Consider the following 25,579-nt stretch of genomic DNA (forward strand, 5'->3'; position numbering starts at 1 on the left):
TACGGCCTGGGAAAGCAGTAGAAGATAGCCCAAGTCCTTGGGTGCTGCACGCCCATGGAGACCTGGAAGAAGCTCCTAGCTCCTGGCTTAAGATTGTCTCTGCTCCGGCTATTGGGGAGTAAACAGGGATGGAAGCCCCCTCTCTCTCTTTCTCTGCCTCTGCCTCTCTGTAACTCTGCCTTTCAAATAAACAAATAAATCTTTTAAAAAAAATTATGGTATAACTTTTTCTGTTGTATTACCATTGGCTTAATCATGCAAAAATGTTTTATTTATTTAAAATCAAAACTACAGAGAGATAGAGATCTTCCATTCACTGAGTTACAGAGAGACATACACGCACACACAGAGAGATTTTCCATTCACTGAATGACTCCCTAGATGGCTACAATGGCCAGCACTGGGCCAGGCCAATGCCAGGAGCCTCATCTGGGTCTCCCATGTAGGTGGCAATGGCCAAAAACATTTGGGGGTATTTCCACTGCATTTCCCAGGTCATTAGCAGGATCAGAAGTGGGACAGCTGGGACAAGAATCATTGCTCATATGGGATGCTGGCTTAGCAAGCAAGGCCTTTACCTGCTATGACACAATGTAGGCCCTATCGTGGAGTGTGTTGGGGGAGCGGATTTAAAAGCACACTGATTTCCTTAAATCATTTCTCATGTAGATGGTGACATCCCTACCGCTTTGATTGAGAGTATTGTATTTCTTCAGGAGAAGGCTTATCATATACTGTACAGCATGATCTGAATTATTGGATTGCTTAAAACATGGGCAAATTCATGATTGTGCATGTTGCTTATTGTAGTATTACACATTTTAATTTAAAAATACAGAAGTTCTGGTGAATTATATTCATGAGATTCTCATTCAAAAATGCAAAAAATGTATGATATGTTTACAACCATGAGTGTAATTCAAAGAGAATTTCTGTTTTGTAGCCATTGATGAGTACTAAATTCACTGCTTAGGTTTTGTGCTTTTAATTGAAAAAGTTTTCATATACAATTTTCTAGTTCTCAATATTTTAAAACTGGTATCTATCCTAAGCAGACATTGCAGCTGCTAATCAGATCACTGGTTACTGATCAGACCACTGGATTTGTACCTCCATATCAAAAAGTTGATATAGTTTATGGTTGCTCTATACATAATTGAATAGGAACAAGTTACATCTATCCCACAACATAACTTTAACGCAACTTCTTCTTTTAGATGGATCACAACAAATCTACTCCAGTAATAATATAAAACACAAAAGAAGGTAACATGGGAGGATATCAAAGTGGAAAGAAATTATAATCGTACACAGCTGAAGTGAAATTATTTTAACTGTGACGCATTGAAAGCTCCTTTCCCAGCACCTTACAAGGAATTAGCAGTGAAATCAGCCAACGTTAAAATTTCCATAGCTTGATGGGGAACTATCCTTTGAAAGCCTTATTTAAAGTGGGATTGAAATAAAACCCCAAATCTGGAAACAAAATAGTTTAAACAACAAAATGAATACAGTTATGTAAAATCTGTACTTTGATGACCTGGAATAGAGTCTTTCAGAAGTGTTGTGTTTGAAAGAAAAAGTCGGAGTCACCAGGCAATTTAATTAATTTGAATTAATAATTAATATGGTCATTAACTTTTGTTAATAGCATAGTTATTGTAGTGAGCAAAGTCCCTGATCTCAGAAGTAAATGTACTGATTTTGTTCTTATTTCTCCCATGAGGCAGTGTCTTAGCATCCTGCTAAGACTCAAGAAAGAAAGGTTTTCCCTTTTTCTTGACCTTTTGCAGAAATTCTCTAAGAACCCATACTGCACTTATTTTTCAGTTTCTAAGTTCTAGGAAGAAAATTATTAAAGTGGTTGAGAAAGAAGAATTTTTTAAGTGGTACACGGAGAATCATACAGAAGGAAAAAAATCACGTAAAAATGGAAAGCTTTATGAAAATGGATTGAATGAGAGAAGAAAGAATGATTTTGGATCATGAGCATAACCCAATTTCAGAGCCGAAAGAAATACACAAATATAGAGAGTTGTAACACCGTGAAAAGTGAAGTTAGAAAAATACTTGTTGAGACAAGACAGGGAAGAAAGGACTGGGATCTTAAAACTAGATCTTCCAACTGGGAGATGGAATTAATCTGGGAGTGAGATAGAGGAATCCACATCAGGTTATATACTGCCTGTAGACAGAGTGTGCTACCCAGGAGGTAGAACAACATAAGAGAGGTGAAAGCCCAGGAGCATAACTGACACCGGGCTCTCTTAGGTGACCACAGTTTTCTTAATAAATAGACAAAGCAGTTATGCAGTGGTCTACATTGGCATTGAGTTAGAATGGAACAGGACAAGGACAAGTGTTAAGCCCCAGTTTCTGAACTGAGAACGGGATTTCAGGAGATTTATCAATAAGTTAATGGAATGGATGAAAGACGACCTCAGTTACAGCTTTGACGCTGGTCACTACTCCTTAGTGAGGCAAGTAAATGATAGGGATTCGACTATCAAGTCAGATGTAATGTGAAGGGAAAAATCTGAAATGTCCAGTTTAAGTCCAGTCCTCAGATCTTCGGGATAGGAAGAGAACAATGGGAAGTCACTCTCAACCTTGTCGCAATATTGTCAGTGCTTCCAAAACAGACTTCCTTGGAGTGAATCCTGACTATATAGCCCACTGGCTGCACAGCAATGGGCAAATGCTCACTTGATTTGCAGTTGTCTTACTGATTGGAGTAGCACTTGGGTTGTAGAAGGATTAAACAAGGTTATGTCTGTAAAACACTGTGTGACACTTTGCAATCAGTGAAGACTTGATTTTGCTGTGGTTCCTCTTGTTATTATCATTATAAACTTGATTTTTAGTAAAAGGCTGGGTATACACCTAGCAAGAGAGTAGTCACAGAGGAAAATGACATGGATTGGCAAAGGAAAAAAGATTTCAGTTTTAGTGGGACCAGGGCCTAGGCCATGTCTGCCTCTACGGAGCAAGATGAGAATGTGAGCTGGGATAGGAAAGCGTCTTTACCAAGCCTTCTGTTTGAACACAGATGTTAGTGCCTACCAGTTATTTAGTGATTTCTTGTCTTAAACACTGACCTAATTGATTCAAATACATTTAACCCTCAGAATAGCTCTGGGGAAAAAGCCATTTAGATACTACTGGGCTTCAGAAAAGATTTGCAACTTACGCAGGGATGAATAATTATGCCTGAACATGGGGAGAGAGAACCTTTGATGCTAGGAATTATAGTGGAGTGAAACAGTAAGCTGTCATAATAATAATCCCCAGAGGGGTAAAAATGTACAAATAAGCTCTGCCTTTTAAAAAATTAAATTTATTAATGTAAAGGTAACAAATTTCATCTGTATCTTATGTTCAGTTTTAAGAACTGTGATATGTGATACTTCTTGACCCTATTCCTCATTCTTCCTTTTTTATTTTTCTCTAAATTTTTGCAATCACATATTTTCAACTTACTTTATAATCACAAACTTAATCCTCCACTAAAAAAATTAAACAAGTAGTAAGTAGATTATTCTTCATGAGTGTTGACAAGGACTATAAATAATATTTAAATATCAAAATGCCATTTTAAGCCATATACATTACATTTTTGCACTCTGTATATTAGTTACCACAAATCAGAGAAAACATATGATATTCTTATTTTTGGGACTGGTTTATTTCACTATACATAATGATCTCTAGTTGCATCCATTTTATTGCCAAAGACAGGATTTCATTATTTTTCATGGCTTTGTATTTTTCCACTGTGTATATATACCACTTATTTTTATCCAGACATTAGTTGATGGACATTTGAATTGATTCCATATCTTAATTATTGTTAATTGAGGTGCTATATAAATAGGGGTAATAACAACTCATATGTAGATTTCATTCCTTTGGGTATATTCTGAGGAGTGGGATAGCTGAGTCATACTGTAGATCTATTTTCATATCCCTGAGGAATCTCTAAACTGTTTTCCATAGCAGTTGCACTAGTTTATAGTTCTACCAACAGAGTATTGGGTTACCATTTTCTCTACATTCTCATCAATACTTATATTTATTTTTATTTTTGGATGATAGTCATTCTAACTGGCGTGAGATGAAACCTCATTGTGTTTTTTTTATATAAAGGGAACAAATAATGTATTGCATATATACTGTTTTAAGAACACAATTATATTTCCCATCCTACTCTCACTGTGTCCCTTGGTCCCACACTCCCTCTTCCTTCATTATTTTTCTTTTAAGTTTTAAAATTACATATTTTCAATTTATTTTATGATCACAACTTATTTTTATTTCCCTGATGGTTAGTGATCTGGAACTTCTTTTTAAATGTCTATTGGTCATTCATATTTCATTATTTGAAAAATGCCTGTTCATATCCTTAGCCCATTTCAATAGCCCAAAAATCAATAGCATTTGTATATGCAGACAAACCATGACTGAGAAGGAACCTGTAAAATCAGTACCACACACAATAGCTACAATATTTTTAAAATACCTTGGATAAATTTATCCAAGGAAATGAAAGATCTCTACAATGAAAACTGAAAAACATTAAGGAAAGAAATGGATCACAAAAAGAGGGAAACTGTCCTGCTTTTTGCAGCAGTTAAACCAATAGTTAGAAATACCATAGTCACAGTAAACTGTATTAGATTGAAGTCCGTCTCTGCCTAGTAGCAGTGTTGTGATTTAGGCAACTTATACAGCTCTCGTTGTGAAATGACCAAATAAAATTATTTATTTCACAGATTTAATGTGAAGAATTACAATGGCAAAGCATTTAGGGAAGGATTCAGCACGTAGTATATTCTATGTAATTTTAGCATCTTTGAGTTGTTTTGGATCTTTAACAATAATTGCTCTATTTTTAAAATTCAAAGGCTGATAAAATTCTGTCAAACATACTAGTTAACCAATAAAGTTTTCAATAAAGTTTTCATATGCTTTAGTTTTCATTTTTTTTTTTTGGTCGAACATGGATATTTAAAAATCAACTATAGTTGTTTTCTAACAGCATCATTTAATGGAATGAGGACATCGTGGTTTTTTTTTTTTTTTTTTGACAGGTAGAGTTAGACAGTGAGAGAGACAGAGAGACAGAGAGAAAAGTCTTCCTTCTATTGGTTCACCACCCAAATGACCGCTACAGCAGTTATGCAGATTCGAAGCCAGGAACCACGTGCTTCCTCCAGGTCACCCATGCAGGTGCAGGCACCAAGCACTTGGGCCATTCTTCCCCAGCCAGAGCAAAGAGCTGGACTGGAAGCGGAGCAGCCGGGACTAGAACCCAGTGTGCATATAGGATGCTGGCACCGCAAGTGGAGGATTAGCTAAGTGAGCCACTGCGCCAGCCTAATCTTTTTTACAGATTTATGTGTGCATGTGTGTGTGTGTGTGTATATATATACACACATATACATATATACATGTGTGTGTATGTGTGTGTGTGTATGTATATTTGGGAGGTGGAGCCACAGAGGCAGAGGGAGAAAGAAAAAGGGTGATAGGGAGACAGGGAGTGAAAGATTTTCCATCCTCTGGTTCACCCTCTAAACAGACAAAACCACCAGGGCCGACTAGGCCAAGTTAAAACCATGAGCCAGGAATTACATCCTGGTCTCCCCTGTGGGTTGAAGAGTACCAAGTACTTGGGTTATCTTCTGTGGGCTTTCCCAGGTGTATCAGCAGGAAGCTGGATTGTAAGCAGAAGCAGCTGTGCCTCAAGTGACACTCTGATATAGGATGTCAGAGTCATAAGCAGAAGTTTAACTCACTGTGCTACAATGCCAGCACAGTAAAGAGACCTTAAAATTACAAAATGAGAGCAAAATATGGTAAGAACTGCCATTGTCTTTGTATAAAGATTTTTCCTTTAAGTAGACCAAATTTAGTTGCATGAAAATCTCTGTAGTGCATTTTTTTCCTTTCCTAAATTTATCTCAGACACATGAAGCATTCATAGTAGTGCAATTTATTTGGCACAACCATGCTGGTCCTATTGACAATACTTTTATTTGCTAGAATTGTGCTGGAAAGCTTCAAACCTCAATGTCCGTGTTAAGATAATATATATCTCTGGGTAGGCAAAGGAAATAGCATGAGTAGTGTCAGGTATACAATATCAAAGCGCCTAAGTTACAGTGTAAGGAGGTTGAGCCTTAGGAAAGTCGACAAGAATTATGAAACATTCATCTAAAAGTGGCTGAATTTTGGAAGTCATTGTGGTCATAAGCACTGGATAATTCCTAATACCAACAGGGATGGAAGCAAGCATATAGAAAAGAAAACTGTGAAAAGGTAGTAGGCATTCTGTTGTAAAGCGGGGCTATTTAGATGAACTGCATAGAACAGATTCAGTGGTCAGGCAGATACAGATATATTTCAGACAGATGTACTTAGACATATAAAATAAGAACAGAGTGGGGGAGGTACATTGAAAAATTCAAGTTCTCTATTTTCTGTCCACAGCTTACTGTGGTGGATTTCCTAATTGTAGTTTCAAATTATTGAATGTGTGAAGGAACATGAAAATGGATTTGTCTTTCAACACAATCATAATATTGGGCCAGAGACTTTACAAACTTGTTATTGTATAATAGTAACAAAATCCATGTGAAGAATAATATTATCTTCATTTTACAGACAAAAGAATTCAGGCTCTGAATCTAAACACAATTGGCTTGTCCAAGGTCACAAGGCTAATAGTATTGCAGAGATTTGAATCTAGATTTACCTGGCCCTGGAGTCGCCTGAAATAGCTTCTGAAACGTTGAACAAGTGGAACAGCAATGTCCATGCAAAAATAAGGGAGCTTAATTTTATGAAAATTCTGTAGAGATCATGATTTTTTTATTACTCTAACCAATCATGTTTTTGATATTCTCATTCATTCATAGAGATATTCCAAGGCACTTGACAAATTTAGCAAGAAAAAAGACTGAGAAGTTTATCAGTGTTAAAAAGTGAGAGAAGAGGTATTTAACTTCAGGTTTCAAATTTTTTTAAATTTATTATTTTTTTGAGAGGTAGAGTTACAGACAGAGAGAGAGGTCTTCCACCTGCTGGTTCACTTCCCAAATGGCTGCAACAGCTGGAGCTAGGCCGATCTGAAGCCAGGCCCAGGATATTCTTCTGGGTCTCCCATGCAGGTGCAGGGACCCAAGCACTTGGGCCATCTTCCACTGCTTTCCCAGGCCATAGCAGGAGAACTAGGTCAGAACAGGAGCAGCCGGACTCGAACCAGTGTCCATATGGGATGCAGGCAGAGGATTAAGCTACTGTACCACAGCGTCATGCCCCAGGTTTCAATTTTTTCAAAGCTTCTTTTTTAAATGTTTGTTTGTATTTCCATTTATACTATCCTTACAGTTTGGCAATTACCCTCGTGATGAAACTGTCATTTTGAAATCCATGTCCCACATCAGAATGACTAGATTGGAATCCCAGTTTTGGATGCTGATTCTGGGAGACAGAAGTGGTAACTCAAGAAGTTAGGTTCCTGCCACCATGTGAGAGACCTGAATTGAGTTCTCAGCTTGCAGCTTCTGCCTCTGTCTAGTCCTGACCATTGTGGGCACCTGGAGATGAATCAACAAATAACTTTACCTGTCTGTTTGTCTGTCTGACACTCTCTGCCTCTCACATAAATAAAATGAATAAATAAGATATCTTCTGGGTAAGTTAGGTGGGCTGGCTGGTGTTATGGTAATCTTAAATGTGTTTTGGTTCATGGATCTCTTTTCATCATCAGATAGAGATGAGCGATGAAATTTACCATAAAAAGAATTAGCTTTTTTAAATATCTCTGAATTAATGTAAGTTTTGTTATGTATATATTAATATGAAATGTTTCAACCATCATTTTGCTGTTCCCAAATTTGATAGTCTATTTCAGATAATTTTGTACTGTACACTGTTTAAATTAGTTCACAAAGTATCACAAAGCTACTTTACTAAGGTTTTATGGTATGTTTCCAGGAGCAAATTGCATTTTTGAAATAAAAATAAAAGATCACCCCAAGCTAATAGGCACTTTAGTTAAAATTCAAAATATTCAAAAGCATGTTGATACATTAATAATTTTTCATCAGCCAGAAAGAAGAGTTCTTATGCCACCACAAATTATTTCCATTGATTTTCCTTATCTACAGAACATATTAAGAATTCCAACTTAGAATAACTCAGTCTTCAGTTAATAAACATAGGACAGAGTTCTAAAATATTCCATATTCACCAATTTTAACTGTAAATACAGTGAACACTGTATGAATAATACATTCTATGTCAAAAGGAAGAGCATAATTTTTTACACAAATTAAGGAAAGTAAATTATGACTATGAATGACAGCAATTATGGAAAAGCCAAGTATGTGCTCTCATTTCATATCACTCCAGCTCTTAACTGTTCAGGAAATGATAGATGAAAGCTTTTTCTAGGCTTTTAAGGTGTCGTCTTTTGGTTTCATAACCAATACCTACAGAACTGAGTGCATCTATTGGAAGTAAGCTTGGAAGGCGGACCACACAGTGCTGAAGCCCAGGCTGTTACATTTCACTACATTTTTCTGGTCAGATTTCTAAGCCTGTTGGGTAGAAGCTAAATTAACAATTTTGAGTACTTAAAGGATCATTGTGGAGTTGAATTAATCACGTTATGCCTGTCACACATAAGTAGGTAGAGGAGATCAACTTTACTGATTTGGAAGGCTTATTTACTTAAGGATCTTCATTTCCTAAAAATCCATTAATAATCTGACATTTTACTGAAAGCAGGGGAAATTATATTTCAATGCTCTTTTCTACTTATTTTCAGGAGAAGTAATTTTCACAAGTGCAAATCCTTGACTTGCATGATGTCTGTTTTTTACTCAAATCAATTTTCAAAATTAGAGGGCAAATCTAGACAATACCTTCCAGAGTGTGTATAAACATGGGAAATGCTCATCTATCCATTAATCCATTAACTCAGTAGATATCCAGTGAGTGTATGCTATGAAATAGTAAATAAGGTAGACACAATGCCTATAGATAAGAGTTTACATTCTAGTGGCTGATACAATTAAACCAAGTATTTTAATTTCTGTAAGGTAAGGGGGATGGTGTATAATCACAGATCACCACAGGAACATACTGGAAAGCGACCTCTGCCTCATGCTCTTCCCACATATTCTGTAATTCTCTTGAAGATAGACCACAAAATCCAACAGCTGTTTCTCTTGAAAGAGAATGAGAATGATAAAGCCTGAAAAACTGAATGTTATTTTATCTTTAAATTACAAACCATATTTTGAAAAATAAAACATTTTTAGATTACTATTCTAGGCCGGCGCCGCGGCTCACTAGGCTAATCCTCCGCCTAGCGGCCCCGGCACACCAGGTTCTAGTCCCGGTCGGGGCGCCGGATTCTGTCCCGGTTGCCCCTCTTCCAGGCCAGCTCTCTGCTGTGGCCAGGGAGTGCAGTGGAGGATGGCACAAGTACTTGGGCCCTGCACCCCATGGGAGACCAGGATAAGCACCTGGCTCCTGCCATCGGATCAACGCGGTGCACCGGCCGCAGCGCGCCAGCCGCGGCGCCCATTGGAGGGTGAACCAACGGCAAAGGAAGACCTTTCTCTCTGTATCTCTCTCTCTCTCACTGTCCACTCTGCCTGTCAAAAAAAAAAAAAGAAAGAAAAAGAAAAATCAAACATTTTTAGATTATTATTCTCAAGACTTTAAAATGGAAACAATAAAAACTAAAGAATAACTCCATAAAGGAAGATAGTGCTCTGGTTTTAATCTTAAAAAAAAATTTTACTGAGATTAGTGCTTGTCATGGAGTAGGAACTTGTTAAAATTTCTGAAATTAATGAATCAAATAAAGTAATTAAAGGAAATATACTGAAATGTGTTTCTTCATCTCTCCATGCTATGGTATTTTATGAAATGTAAATTATCTGCATTATTATTATTATTACTGTTACTGTTAACATTACTTAAAGCAACCACATGTATGGTGAACAAAGCAATGGAGGTAAGAGTTGAGATAGATATTGCCCTGCCTAACACTGATGAAGTGCAGCATCTTTCATTGAAATAAAATTCCTTCAACAAAGGTAATGACTTAGTTCTTTCTATTCTTATTATATTTTGCAACCCATTGAAAAGAACCTGTTTATCAGTGGCTGTCTCTATATAAGGTTACTGAAAATTTTACGGTGATCAGAAGTTAAAAAATAAATAATAGCTTTCACAATTCATTTCCTAGCTAGTGGACATAACACTTAGTCTAAATGCCAAGGATTGTTCTCTTGCTGAGCAGGTTTGGGTGCCTAGATACAGCACTATATCTTATTTTGCAGAAAATAACCTTTCAAGGAAGAATAAATGCTTTTCAATGATGATATGAACTCTCTTACAAATAAATTCACCTCTCATTTGTCATGGTTAAATTAATATTGGGAGATGTGTTGTGCTTTCTAGAGGGACTAAAAGTCATGCCTTTGAGCCAACCTTGTTCTCTTCTGATGTTTCCAATTTAATAAGCATATATTAAAATAAGAATCTACCTAAGTACTTGAAAGCAAATGTGTTTGAGATTTGCAGCTTCCTATAGAGCAGCTTAGATGGAGTTGAGGGCATAATACATAAGGCTTAGAGTTTTGAATAAAATATTTCACTTTAGCATAATTACAATAAGAAAACTGGGAGTACATTAAAAACGCGAAACTGGATCAAATTTATGTAGAGGAGGTAGACATTACTGTGGTTTTCAGTCTCATCTTGGAGAATAGAAATGATTTTTGACTGAAATTCCCAACTTGATACAAAAAAATCTCAATTTTTGAAGTTAAATACTAATTGTTTCACATGCCGTGTCATTCACTCATTAATGAATAATAATACTCAATGACATGCATTATCCTAGGCTCTGGCTGTATGTTAGTGAATGTAACATTTCTGTTCCCTCCTTTGTAGAGTTAGCAATGGTTAAATAAACTGGTTAAAAATAACAACAATGTATATACCCACCGAATAAACCTCTCTCTCAAGTATATGTATCATGTATACGTCTATGCTCATATTTTTAAAATTGTGGTAAATAGTTTTAAAAATACAAGGAACAATTGAAAGAGAATCTAAACAAATCTACCCAGCATTATCAGGAAAGATGTTGCAGAAATAATCTTAAATAATGTTAGAATGCTGCTTTGGGAAGACTAGGGTCTCTGGTATTTCAGAGAGAGGGAAGAACATTTGTGGAAGTTCTGAGGTCAGCACAATCTTGGGTATCCATGGGCATTTACCAGTCTATTAAGCCTAGAAAGGTGACAAGGTTGCACAAAAGAGTTGGAGGATCAGATAAGGCCAAGGAATTACAGCGCTTTATGAGACATGGAAAATAACTGACAATCTATTATTTTTCATCATTATTGTATTATTCTAAGTGCAAAAATTGTGAATGCAGAGAATGATTACAATTTCAAAGATCTGTTGTGTTGTAGGAGAATTGTTTGGAGGAAGGTCACAGTGAAAGAAATAGGGACACTCTTCTAGTAGAGTGAGGTAGTTAAGAATGGAAGCCATAATAAAATGGTCAAATATGGAATAGTTTAAAATTAATATACTTGATATACATTTGGAGGCAGAAACACTAAAACATGACACCTAACTAGTCTGTTGTTAGTGCTTACCATTAAATTTTTCAATTCCAATATTTGTAATGTTCTTTTAATAAAGAACATTAGAATACAAGACATCACTGAGAAAAGTTTAATGCTACTTGTGCATCAAATAAAGTGTTTCTTATCTTGATCATATTAGCCAGTTATATATTTTTTTCTGATTTCATTAACTGAGTTTATGAGCAAATAGTCATCATTTGTTACATTCCAATTTCTGGATTGCTATACTTTAATGAGAGTATAAGCGACTTTTATTGTAAGACATTTGGATTATACTATTTACAGATGCTTTGGGATTTGTAGAAGAAAGTCATAAAAATACACATTGAAGGAGAATATCTTCACTATACCATCTGTACATTGTTTATGCAACTGGCAGTAGCTATGCCATTGTAGTCATTAGGGCTTCATACCAAAAATCCAAGCCAGTAAAACTCTCTCTTTCTCAAAAAGATCTTTTCTGGCCCAATATGATTTCACTGATCTCTAATCTTATCTTTCAATTATGCCTTATTAGATAAAGAAGAGCAAAACATACCATTAGCATTTTTTTGATTCTGTGTTCTTTCAGAAGCAGAAAAAAAGTGCATTGTAGGACAGAAATATTCACAAAATAACTTTAAAATATCCAATCAGATATTTCTTGAAATCAGATGTCTCTTCAATGTTTTAAGTTAAAATATTTGAGTTAAAAAGGTTATTTTCCTTAACTGTTTCCACTAATGGTCATTGTATAGCAAAAAAATAACCAGACTAAGCATCATTTCTTTTTACTGAAATGTTGAGCTCATGTACTGAAGGTTGGATAAATAAACAATATTTATTTTATAATGCACATAGTTTCATTTTTAAAATCTTTACAGAAAATAAATTTTGTGGTATGCAGTAATATATTCCTGACATACTGACCACATTATGAAAAGTCTGAAATATAACAAATGTACAACATATTTTACCTTGAGGAAATTGCTTTATGATTTATAATAATAATCCCACATCATCTATGGTCAATAAAATTTCTCAGGAAAATTAAGGGATTTTCTTGTACTTAATAATATTTTTAAATAAGATTTTTGAAAGTTTCACAATACAAAGTTCAGAAATGCCAAAACATCTTTCCTTGTGTTATTGTGTTAGCGAAAATGGAGTCTATTTTTCACCTACAAATCAGTCCATGGCATAACATTAGTGTTCAGATAACCCAATCTCACTTTAAAGGGCTTATTGATTTATCTCATCCTTGAACTACAACCTAATTTTCTCAAAGTGATCACAGGACAAAAGACAAACACCAAGGTCATGTCAGCTGTGAAGATGGAACTGTATTCCAATTTCTGACTTGAAGGAGGCAGTTTTCAAAAGGTTGGCTAGATTCTTAGAAATAAACTAAAAAGTCTAGTCAGGATTTGATGTATGTCATACATAAACAACACTTCTAGGTAAAAATTGAGTTTAGATTTTTAAGACAAAATTGCATCATTATGTATTTTCCTAGCTATAGGAGGTAGAGGAAAGACTATCTAGAACTTCTGAAAATACCTTCAGCCAATCCCTTTTTTCACCCAAGTTTTACTTATGTGTTGGAAAGGAAGAGTGATAGAGAGGGAGACAGGAAGGGGGAGGGGGAGAAAGAAAGGGAGTGAGAGATAAAGAGAGATCTTCTATTTGCTGGTTCATTCTACAAATGACCACAATACCCATACCTCGATTAGGCCAAACCCAGGAGCCAGTAACTCCATCCTGGTTTCCTATGTTGGTGGCAGGGGCCCAAGTATTTGAGCCACCTTCTGCTGCTTTCCCAAGAGCATTAGCAGAAGGTTGGTTAGGAAGTGGAGTATCTAAGACTTGAACCAGCACTCTGATAAATGAGATGCTGGAGTTAGCAGATGATGGCTTAATCTGCAGTGGCACAACACTGGATCCCTCTTACACAATTCTGATAGTGAGGTCACTGAACAAAGGAAAGCCCATTGACTCCTACAAATGGAATTGTTAAATGGTGAAGGGAAGAGCAAGGTGAGGAATGGGAGGAATGAGAAACAGAGATAGAGATAGTGAATCCAACTCCATTGTTCTAATTTTTCTTTTCTGTAGTGTTTCGTTGTTTGCAAACATTATGGAGTAATGTTTCATAAAGTGGTTGTACATGAGCACGTCACCATAGTTAAGTATGCACTAGATAAAATAAGGTATAAGTAGAAGTCACTTTGTAAATATTCAATTAGTAAACATATTAAAGGTTTCATGGCAATCTACAACTTTGCATTTATTTTGCATTTTGTTACTTCACCACATTGTTCTTTGTTTTGATTTTAAGTTCTTATTATCTTCTGGGTGATTCCTAGTGAAAATAAAAATGTGAAGAGGGATGAGAAATTTATTAGTGGAAACATCACAGAACAAGCAATGAGGAAAGTTTGTGTCATCCTGTAATCAGAGAAATGTCCAAGAGGTGAAGGAGATGTTTGTGACTAGCCAGAAAAGAAGCTTACCTGCTCTCTTTTATAGGCAAATGGAAAAAGGAAATAAAAGATGATGCAAATACTCTGAACTAAATACAAATATTTGAAATTGAGATAAAATCAACTAAGCTTCAAGAAGACTGTTGCTGAAAGTACCAAAGGAGTTTAATTATTTCTATTCTATCATTATTATGAGGCTTTAAAATATGTAGAATGAATATTTAATCCAGAGAACCATACAGAGTAGGGTAATGATGAATGGAAATTTTATTCTTTAAAACATTTTTTTTCAAATTCTGGCTTTACATAAAGTAGTTTTATTAAGTGGAGAGTGATTAGAGTTCTCAGATATTTCAGAAATCTAAGAGAGAGAAGCAACCAAGGGGATTATCTATTCCAAGATTGATAGCAATGCTAATGAGAAGTTTTGTAGCAAAGTAATTATAGGGCAAACTTGGGGTTGTTAAGAATTGAATATATAGTAAGGAAAAAAGAGTAGTACAATAATCCTGGATTCCCAGAATTTTTGCTTTGAAAAAAAGGGGCCAACACATTGCTTCTCAACTGTGGGCAGTTTTGCCTCCTGGGATATATTTGGCATTGTCTAAAGACATTTTAGTTGATACAACTGGGGTGTGAATGTCCCATCTGTTAAACATCCTACAGTACATTGGACAGTCCCCACAGCAAAGCACTATCCTATCCAACTGAAAACCTCCACACTGCCAAGTTTGGAAACACTGAGAGAAAAATCTCAAGAGAGAGTTTGCTAATTTTGGAATGAAAAAAGAAAGGATTTGTAAATCAAAGCAGAAAACTTATGCCTACCCCCAGCTCCAACCCCTGCTCAAGTCACTTATGGTCCCTCTCAAACATGGTGTAGAGTGCAAAGCTAGTGTAGAGGTGAGACAAGGGACAGCTTCCGAAGCCATACTGGGCATTGTTGAGTCAAAAATAGCATAATCTAGTGAACACAGGAGGCAAATAATTTTTTAACTGCCAATTACTAACATCATGACCTTTGTTTCAAGGGGAAAGATACAAAAATATTTTTTAAAATAGACTATAGTCCTCAGGGGGTTAAAGAAAGGGGATATTTGGCAAATTTCAAAATTTAGATTAATTACTTACATTGAACATTTAACTTAAAATTTGTTAATCATTTTTTGTCACTGTATTTGCATACTCTCATAATAAATGAGGTGGTAAATCAGGAATTTTGGAGAGAACAAAGATTGAGGCTTAATCAGTTCTTTTTAATTTTAGGCAATGTAATCTTAGGCAACTCACATCATCACAAGGAGCCTTATCTCAAACATCTTTGTGCTATTAAATTATTACATGAAACATAATTTAATGAAGCACAATAGCAAATGCAGAAATATGCAGAAGTTTTATGACAAATATAAATTATCTTGTCATAAAACAAAAATTAGAGAATTTATAGTGATTGTCCCAAAATAGTAGTTAATAAATTGGATACGCAAATATTACAAGTTTAACCCTCTTTAGACATTAGTACTGTATTGTTCCCATGGAGACAAATTTTACCGTAGTGGAAAATTTACAGCTACTTCCAAAGGGACTAAAGGCTTCAGCAGAAGATTTGCTTCAGTAAGCAAGAAAAAGTTGGGCTTGCTGAACAATTCAGAATATATAATAATACAATTCCTTCCCCACAGTGCATAAGTTGGTTCAATATTTGTATCGAGTTACATAGCACAGCATTTAATAAATCACAGACTATTGAGAGGTATCTCTCAATTACAAATTCAGCTATTTCAGAATGTATTTTGCTGAAAAGTCCATTCACTCACAATGTTTGTTGTCAGTCTATTAATAAGCTCTACGTATGCCAATTTGAGACTGATTTTATTTCCTGCTGATAACATTTTAAAAATAAAGGAAAAAATAAATATGTTTGCCTATTGCTTCAAAAGCTAAATTAAAATGTTTGCTCCTTACTCATTTTGCCTAATGACTACTGGGCTAGCTTTATGCTTTTAAATCATTAGTGAGGCCTTATCTTTTTGTTAAAGCAAGAAAACCTATTTCAATTGGGCTAGTACAATACTCAAAGAACATGACTCTTTTTGGATCTATTACATACACTTGCTCTCCCTGTAGAGTGTTTGTATTCCACTTTTAATATCAAAAAAGGGAGTCATGGAGGACATCAGACTCTTGGTACAGGCAAACTGAATATCTGAAATTTGTTTTGAAAATTCATTTTTGTGTATTTGTGATGATTGCAGGAAAACCCTTAGAATGTCAACACCTGATATGTTGGGATATCTATCTGAAAATTAACTATTCAAAAAATCAAATTTTCATGTGCACAGATGTCACAGCAATGTTATTTAAAAGAATGTAAATTAAAAGAAATCTAACCTATCAATAAAATGGTAAAAATGACATTTAACAAAGTCACAGAAGGGGAATATTTTGAATCCAAGAAGAAAAATATTATAGATAATTTATGAATAAAATTAAAGCAATTAGAAAAAAAGTTTAAAATAAGAGAAAACATCTATCGGAGGGAAACATAAGCTACAGAGATATAAAAGAAGATTTTATAGATACAAAGATGTATCCTGTTTTATGGAGTGGGAAGCTTAACTATTAAATACATTCCTTATATCAAACTCTAAATTCATAATACTGATTGAATAAATACTTTTGCCGTGTAGGTAGGAATTTTGAAATATGAAAAACTTACTCTTCTGCTAGGATATAAATAGACAAAATACTCAGGATTTCTTTGAGAAAGAATAATATTGAGCAATAACTAGTTTTAATAGAAAATGGAAGTGCATTATGAAACTATGCTAACTCAGATTGGTATTGGTTAGGTACAGATTGCTATACCCAACTAGCTTATTCAATCTATTTTTAAAGATTTATATATTTATTTGAAAGGCAGAATAACAGAGAGGCAGAGGCAGAAAGAGAGAGAGAAGGGAGAAAGAGAGAGAGAGAGTGGGAAAATACAGAGAGAGAGAAAGAGAGGAGAGAGAGAGAGAGAGAGAGAGAGAGAGAGAAAGTGTTCCATCCACTGGTTCACTCTCCAAATGGCCAAAATGGCTGGAGCTGTGCTGATCAGAGGAGGAGCCTCCTTTGGGTCTCCCACGTGGGTAAAGTGGCCCAAGGACTTGGGCCATCTTCCACTGCTCTCCCAGGCCAGAGCAGAGAGCTGGATTGGAAGTGGAGCAGCTGAAACTGGAACCGGCACCCATATGGGATGCCAGAACTGCAGGTGGCGGCTTTACCCACTATGCTACAGTGCCAAGCCCCTCAATCTTATCATAAAGGTAAAAATTAGGTATTCCATGAAGCTTTCTAGTAGCAATTGCTTATTACTTTTGAAAGAAGCATAAAGCTAACTATTAACTTTATAAGAAAACTTAACACTTTTAATGAAATAAAAGAAGAAAATCCAAAACTATCAGAAATATTTCTTGAAAAAATGTTAACAAGATTTTCTATAATTTTATTTAAAAACTCTAGAAAATGAAACAGGTTAGCAAATTCATTGTTGTAATTACGAGAAACGTGGTCCAAAAGAAATGTGTATATATGTGTTTTCTAAATTAGCCAAGTATAAAGAGCCCCATGGCATCAAATTGGTAGTGGTCTACACTTAGCTACAAGTATGAGCACTTGGTATGATAAATAAACTCAAATATCACATCCTAGGATCTACTGGTCTTAAGTTTGTATTCTGACATGATTGATTTTATACATTCAGCTATAAAATGAGAATGGCAATACCATGGAGCTAACTTGCAGAGTCTATCAACATTTTTGAGACCATAATAATCCTTATATAAGAAAAGATGCAGAAAATTAGTATAAAAATTAAACAGCTACTGGATAAAATCAATGTGGTATATATACATAACAGAATGCTACTCAGCCATAAAAAAAGAGGAAATCCTATTCTTTGCAATAAGAGTCCAACTGAAAACCATTACATTTAGTGAAATGAGGCAGTCCCCACATAACAAATATCATATATTTTCTCTGATATGTAGTAGTTAATATAGAATACAAAAATGTATAATAATGAAATGGGCGTCTTGAGATTTGATTGTTGTCTTTAGCCCTTGCTTGTACTCCTGTTTAATGTGAAATGTTTGTGACCAAAGATCATTAAAGATCTAATCAATAGAGATTCTGAATTTTCTTCTTACTTCAGGAAAAAATTTTCAAGATTTTTACCTAAACCAAAAAATCAACATTTTTAACTTCTAGAAAGAGACCAGGTATCTTTTTTGCAAAAAACTAACAAAACACACTTTTGCAAATATCAAACATTAATATTATAACAAAATCAAGGACATACGATTACTAGGAGTTATAACAAGGCATCTGCCTAAAATAAAACACAAACCAACACACACTTAAAGACCTGAAAGTGGCCATTCTCAAAGCCCAATGCATAGAGATGGAGACAGAATAGAAAAAATGTTTCATTGACAGGGTTCTGTGTTTAAAACAATTGTAGCATTAATTATAATCCCCAAAGATTAGTCCTATGAAAATGCACAGCTCATTTAAAAACAAATCATTAGTACCAATAAGACAAACATTTAGCAAGTCCAGAAATTATTTACTTATTTATTTGTTTATTTATTCCAAGGAATAGGACTGCACTTCCAAGGAACTAAGTTCAAGAACAATAAATAATTAATTTGAAAGAAGGAAATAATTGATTCATGGTGGGGAATAAACTAATTTTGCTTCTGGATAAACCCAGGTGCACACATTCCTTTTGCTAACTTCTTCATTTTACTAGTAAGAAAGCTAAAGTCAAAACGAACGTTTTTCCAAGATCTCAAAAGTGTCAGAGCTGGACCTTGAACTTAGATCTTCTGATCTCCCTTTCTAGTTGCATTTTTATGCCTGCTGGTAGCAAGTTAATGAGATTCTATTTTACAAGGTGCTTAAACCCAGACTAAAGAAAATAACAGTTTAATGAAAATTGTAGAGATTCACCTGCAAGTTTGGTTATATTTTTTTGAAAAATTTTAAGAAAATATTTATCTATTTGAAAGACAGAGCCACAGAGAGTCAGAGACAAAGGCCAGAGGGTGGGAGAGAGGGATCTCGTTCATCTGCTGGTTCACTCCTCAAATGGCCGCAATGGCCAGGGCTGAACTGAGCTGAGCCAGACTGAAGCCAGTTACCAGGAGCTCCCTCTGCTCTCCCAAGTGAGTACAGAGGCACAAGCACATGGGCCTTCCTCCACTGCCTTCCCAGGCCACCAGCAGGGCTCTGGCTTAGAAGTGGAACAGTCAAAACTCAACCCATCGCTCATACAGGATGTTGGCACTGCAGACAACAGTTTAACCTGCTGTGCCACAGTTCTGGCCCCGCATTTTAAAATTTTGATTAGAAAACAAGACATAATACATATAAAAATCCAGGAAAATCTAGTGTCCATTCAAGTTGCATGATGTACTTTAATTTGTTTTTCTCCTTCTATTCATAAGCCTTTTGTACATTTCATTTCTCATGAAGAGAGTTGAGTTTCACAGTCAAGCTATGTAGTAATAATAAAGAGTATGGAATGTGCTATTTAATGGGTACCCTATTTTATTCTGTACCCTATCATCAAATAGGCATATAATAAGTATGTGTTGCTTTCCCAACAGCAACTATTCTCCTTCTAGGAAAAACATAGTGCCTTTTTTAGGAGAGTTAACTTTTGAGGGATTCTGTGTCACATGGAGAGTTGATCACTTGGAGGACTCCATAGCTTCGACGACAGTGATTGGTACATGGGCCCTTTCTGCTCAGTGAATATCCCAAAGATTTTTAAGACATAGTGGATGCAAATTTCTCTTTCTAAATTGTTTGGTAATTTCTGCATATAACATTTCAAATGATCTAGCATCCTATTTGTCTCCACATGGAGAAAGAGAGAACATGAGAATAAAACTACAAGGGGAAATAATATGACATGAAGAAATACACACTAAATCCTGAGACATTCTTGGAGTGCCTACATCTAGCTATGCCTGAGACCAGGAGATTACCCAGATTCTTCTTTAAAATCAGTTGATTCTCATTCTCTTTTTATGCCTTAGTGTTGGAGTTGAGTTTCTGTTACTTCAAAAAAATATTCCAGACAAAACAAATGAAACAACTAAAAAGGCAAGAAAATCACATAAGATTTCCTTTTAAAATGTAATACAATTTGCAAAAGAAACCCTGAGGGCAGCATGAATTTTTTGTTTTGTACCTTACTATATTCAACAGTGTTTGCCCAATCTGACACTGACATTAGTAATTGCAATTTTCCTGCTTAACTGTTCTTATTTCCATAAATGTTAATTAATAAACTTAGAGAATATTATCTGTCTTCATTCTTGGTGTGTTGGAAAATTTACTGCTTTGAAAGTCAGAAACCTTGGTTTTTAGGGTACTTGGATTATGGGAAGTCAATTCTTCTCAGTCAATGCAAATGTAAAGGGTGTTGCTAATCCAAGAGTCCATAAAATTCAGTCTGCTTGTATTGTATACTTTATAATTTTGACTAAGTCTATTCATCATTTGCCATGTTGCACAGATCACTGAGTTGCTGGGAGCTCAAAGTTCCTAGAAATCTAAACTGCAAGTCAGAAATTGTGGGAATCAATATCAGCTTGTTCAATGTCCAAACTCTGTGTCTTTTTTAGAGAGCCACCTATTCTACAAAGTGCATAGTTTAACACGTTTAAAACAATGTGCTTTCAAACTGCATGCTTAAGTTTATATATTAAATAATACATGTATTTGGAGATCTGAAATACAGTGTATTTGAATATGCAGATGAACAGTTAAAGGATCTTCATGGACAAAGTTAATAATGCCATTTAACATGTAAATAATACTTTACTGTTATTAAAAGTGTTTCTAGGGCCGGCGCCACAGCTCACTAGGCTAATCCTCCGCCTTGCGGCGCTGGCACACCGGGTTCTAGTCCCGGTCGGGGCGCTGGATTCTGTCCCGGTTGCCCCTCTTCCAGACCAGCTCTCTGCTGTGGCCAGGGAGTGCAGTGGAGGATGGCCCAGGTCCTTGGGCCCTGCACCCCATGGGAGACCAGGATTCCTGCCATCGGATCAGCGTGGTGCGCCGGCCGCAGTGTGCAGGCCACAGCGGCCATTGGAGGGTGAACCAACGGCAAAGGAAGACCTTTCTCTCTGTCTCTCTCTCTCACTGTCCACTCTGCCTGTCAAAAAAAAGTGTTTCTATATATTATCTCATTTTATTCTCAGAAAATATTTCATATGTAAGCTAATGAAGGGGGCTGCAATGATTAAGGGACATGTACAAAGTAATGGAATAAGACTACAAATAACAATTATGTCAGTTTATATGTCTCTCCACCATGCATTGCTCCTTCCTTCCATTTTTCAATGTGATTGTCTTGCTTTTGTTTTATGTAGGTTTATTGATTTACTTTCTCATTTGACACTTCGGCTAAGACAATCCTCCATCACATTTTCAGAAATAACACTGAAAAATTCTTTGACATTCAAACTTTGAGAACACAACTTTCACTTAATAATGACCTTTTCTGTAGGTACTGCCCTTCCCAGGATTAAGATCTGAATTTCTCTCAGAGAAATCTCTTTTCCAGGTCAGGAGAAAGGATTACATTATATAACTTACTGTTAATTCCGCAGATTTAAAAATAGTGCTATTTTATAAATTTTATTCTAGTTGAGTATCTTCTTTACTAAGAAAGTTTGAAATAGTATCTAATTTTTAATCTACATATTTAAATGTAGATATTTAGGTAATCATAAAATAATTATAGAAGGAAATTCTATGATCTACAATTAGTGATTTTTCATCACAAATTATTTTATTTTGGAGATATAATGCCTCCTCACTTCCCTAAAAGTGTGCTTATTTCAAAGTCTCACATTTTCTTATTAACTCTTTAGGTATTTTTAAAAATTTTTTTGTTATTATTTATTTGACAGGTAGAGTTGTAGACAGTGAGAGAGAGAGAGAGAGACAGAGAAAGGTCTTCCATCCATTGGTTCACTCCTCAAATGGCTGCTATGGCCGCCACTGGGCCAATCCAGGAGGCCAGGTGCCTCCTCCTGGTCTCCCATGCGGGTGCAGGGGCCCAAGCACTTGGGCCAGCCTCCACTGCCCTCCCAGGCCACAGCAGAGAGCTGAACTGGAAGAGGAGCAGCAGGACTAGAATCCAGTGCCCATATGGGATGCTGGTGCCGCAGCCGGAGGATTAACCAAGTGAGCCATGGCGCAGGTCCAGCTATTTAGGTATTTCTGAAGGGACTTCAAAAGTCACAGAAAGGGGCTGGCGTTGTGGCGTACCTGTTAAAGCCGTGCCCTGCAGTGCTGGCATCACTTATGAATGTTGGTTCAAGTCCAGCCTGCTCCACTTCTGATTGAGCTCTCTGCTACGGGAAAGCAATAAAAGATGGCCCAAGACCTTGGGCCCCTGCACCCATGTGGGAGACTCAGAAAAAGCTCCTGGCTTTGAATCAGCACAGCTCCGGCCACTGTGGCCAGCTAGGGAGTGAGCCAGCAGATGGAGGTCTTCTCTCTCTCTCTCTCTTGCCTCTCCTCTTTCTGTGTAACTCTATCAAATAAATACATCTTTTTAAAAAAAGTTATGGAAAGTAGTATTAAAAGATAAGTTTATTTGGAGGTAAAAAATTAAAATCCTTGCATATTTTTTGATAATATGCATTTTCCATGAACTTTTTGAATGCCTTTTATATAGTTTTGTTATTTGATTTTGGTGCTTCTTATCTATTGCTAAATTTTTGATTGCCTTTTTCAGAAACGATTGGTAATTGTTGACTTTCTGCTTACTTTAGAATTTGAAATTCCCTGTTTCACTGTTTATGGACACTCAGCTTTCTATAAATTGACACTGGTGATTGTGAGGAGAGTGGTAAAATTACTGTGGAGAGTCAAAAAGGGGTATTCTGTTTGGTTTATTTATTATTAGGGTCAAATAATGATTATATATCTTTCTAGGGTATAGTTTGAGGTTTTGCTACACATATATTCAGTATTGATCATCCCAGAATAGTTTGCTATCCATCATTTTAAACATCTATCTTTTTTTGTGATGAGAACATTCAAAATCATCTCTCTTGGCTATTTTGAATTACATGATACAATACAGTTAACTATAATCACGCTTTTGTGTGAAAGCTTTATTTGAAAAAGAAATGACTATATACTGAATTTTAGTAATTATGAACCTAGATCTCATTAACTAAGAAATAGAGACATATCCAATTCTAGAATAAGACAGACTTTCAACACAAAGGAAAACAGCTCAGTGGTGCTAGCAATACTCAAAGTCAATGTACTGAAAAATACAGCTGTGCTGACAAAAAGACATGAATGGAGAAAGGTACGTGTTGACTCTGCAGCCCCAGCTGTGCAAGGATGACATATGATCCACACATCTGTCTATAGCCCATTGAGCAGACCAACAGAGTCTTACAAGGATAATAATTGTTCCACAAAAGCAACAGGTGTTAAGTGTGTTTCTAAGTTGGCACGATACTCACTAAGATTCATTCAACTTCATATACTAATATAAGATTTTTATTTCAATTATTGGGCACATGCAATGAAACAGAATAACTCAAGCTGCATTTCTTGTGTGATTTAACAGTCATTTGTTGCCTGGAAATTGGGGAAAGCATTTCTGAAGAAGTAAGGTAAAATACATATTGCATTGCATTTTTATAATGAAAGAGCATGAAATGTCATAAAAGGTGAAAAGAACGCTAAGTAGTTTCATTTGTAAAACACACCTAGAAATACAACTAGGTATCTAAAATCAATGTTATCTTTAAATTTCATTTTATCCTCTCCCAATAGCATGCTTAAAGTATTTTGATGAAGTGAAATTACTAAGCAATATGTGAATGTTACCCATGCAGAAATTGTATTTCTTTAATGCATAGGTATTAAAATTCTCATAAAACTATACCTCCATATTTCAAGCAGTTGAATTATTTTGCAATTTGGTTTTTTATTTAACAAGCACAGTTTCATAAGTTTCATAACCAGATGTCCTGTTTTTAATATCATAAATAAAATTTCAAAAATGTAAATCTTATCTTTTATTGTATCCAATAATGTCATAAATCATAGATTAATTGAAAGGGCATCCTCCTTATTTGAATGTTTTTGAGTAACTGAGATCTACAGTGAATGCATTTTTAAAAAGTTATTTATTAATTTTTGTAAGTCAGAGCTAGAGAGAGAGAAGAAGAAACAGAGAAAGAGATCTTCTATCTGCTGGTTCACTCCCCAAATGGTTTGCTACAAAGCAACAGAAAACCAACATAATATTCCACATGGACTTACGTAACCAGGCTCTGTTCTCCCTCTCTAAGTTGATTTACCAGCCAATTCATTCATCAATTTACTCTGCTTAGTAGCACAGGCCTATTTCCTGCTTATACTTAGAGATTTTTGACAATTCCTTACATGGAAATAGAAAATTAGCATAATGTGAATACTTGTTTCTACATTATTTACAAACTGGAAAATCAGGACTCTTCCCAAATAATACTGTAAATCTAACATGAATAGATTAAACTTCTTCATTTTGAGTTTAATCTGCAGAGCGTTTCAATGATTACAAATTCTTGAATAGGAGACTTCATTCTTTGCAGCAATGAATAAGGTCTTCAGAGCTCAACAGGGCTGTGTTTAAATTATGATCGAGATGGTAATGGTGGGTGAATCACTTAAGATGCCAGTGTCAGTGTCTTTATTTGTAAACTAGAAATAATCTTTACATAGGGGTTGGGGAAGCCTGGTAAGAGGGAATTTGAGATACACTAAAACCTTTCTTAGCACAACACTCAGCTTTTAGGAGTCAGTTACAGAGCGTTTTCTAACCTAGTCCCAGTGATTGGTGAGAAACACAATTTAGGTATTTAAAATGTTCTAAAGGAACGTCTCTCTTAGGTCAAACTCCCATGGACAGGACAGCCAGTCACTAAATTCCAGACACTTATCTCTAGCATTTCAGCACACACATTCGGTTACTCTCAAGACTTGTTAAAGAGGCACTTTTACTCTGAAATGTACCACTTCCTCTGTAAAAGTTTCTTTATGATCACAATGGTACAATATTTAACCTTTTGTTTTAATAATTTTCATGTTATCACCTTTGATAGCACTTTCTTAAACAACTACAATCTAAAAATATTATGGTTCTAGCCCCTAAATGTTCACCATCACCACATAATCCCTCACTAGTAGTTCATTTCCACATTGTGATTCAAAATATTCCTCCACTTCTAGTTATTAAAAAGGTCCCTGTAAAACAAACTAAAAGCTACCATCAATATCACTATGTCAGAAAACACCCGAATAGCTGTTTCCAAAGGTCCTTTTCAGACTGTTAAGGTGCTTCACATAATG

The 25,579-nt window shown here is 35.6% G+C and overlaps 1 protein-coding gene and 1 pseudogene across 2 annotated transcripts in view; one reads left to right on the top strand and one right to left on the bottom strand.

The window, feature by feature from the left end:
• LUZP2 (leucine zipper protein 2) overlaps positions 1–25,579 on the bottom strand; it is a 527,143-nt gene that overhangs the window by 337,455 nt on the left and 164,109 nt on the right. The gene's annotated exons all lie outside the window — the stretch shown is intronic.
• Positions 1–25,579, top strand: part of LOC103351692 (ankyrin repeat domain-containing protein 49-like) — an 83,003-nt pseudogene that overhangs the window by 35,361 nt on the left and 22,063 nt on the right.

Source organism: Oryctolagus cuniculus, chromosome 1 (assembly GCF_964237555.1).
Source record: "Oryctolagus cuniculus chromosome 1, mOryCun1.1, whole genome shotgun sequence".
Classification (NCBI taxonomy): Eukaryota; Metazoa; Chordata; class Mammalia; order Lagomorpha; family Leporidae; genus Oryctolagus; species Oryctolagus cuniculus.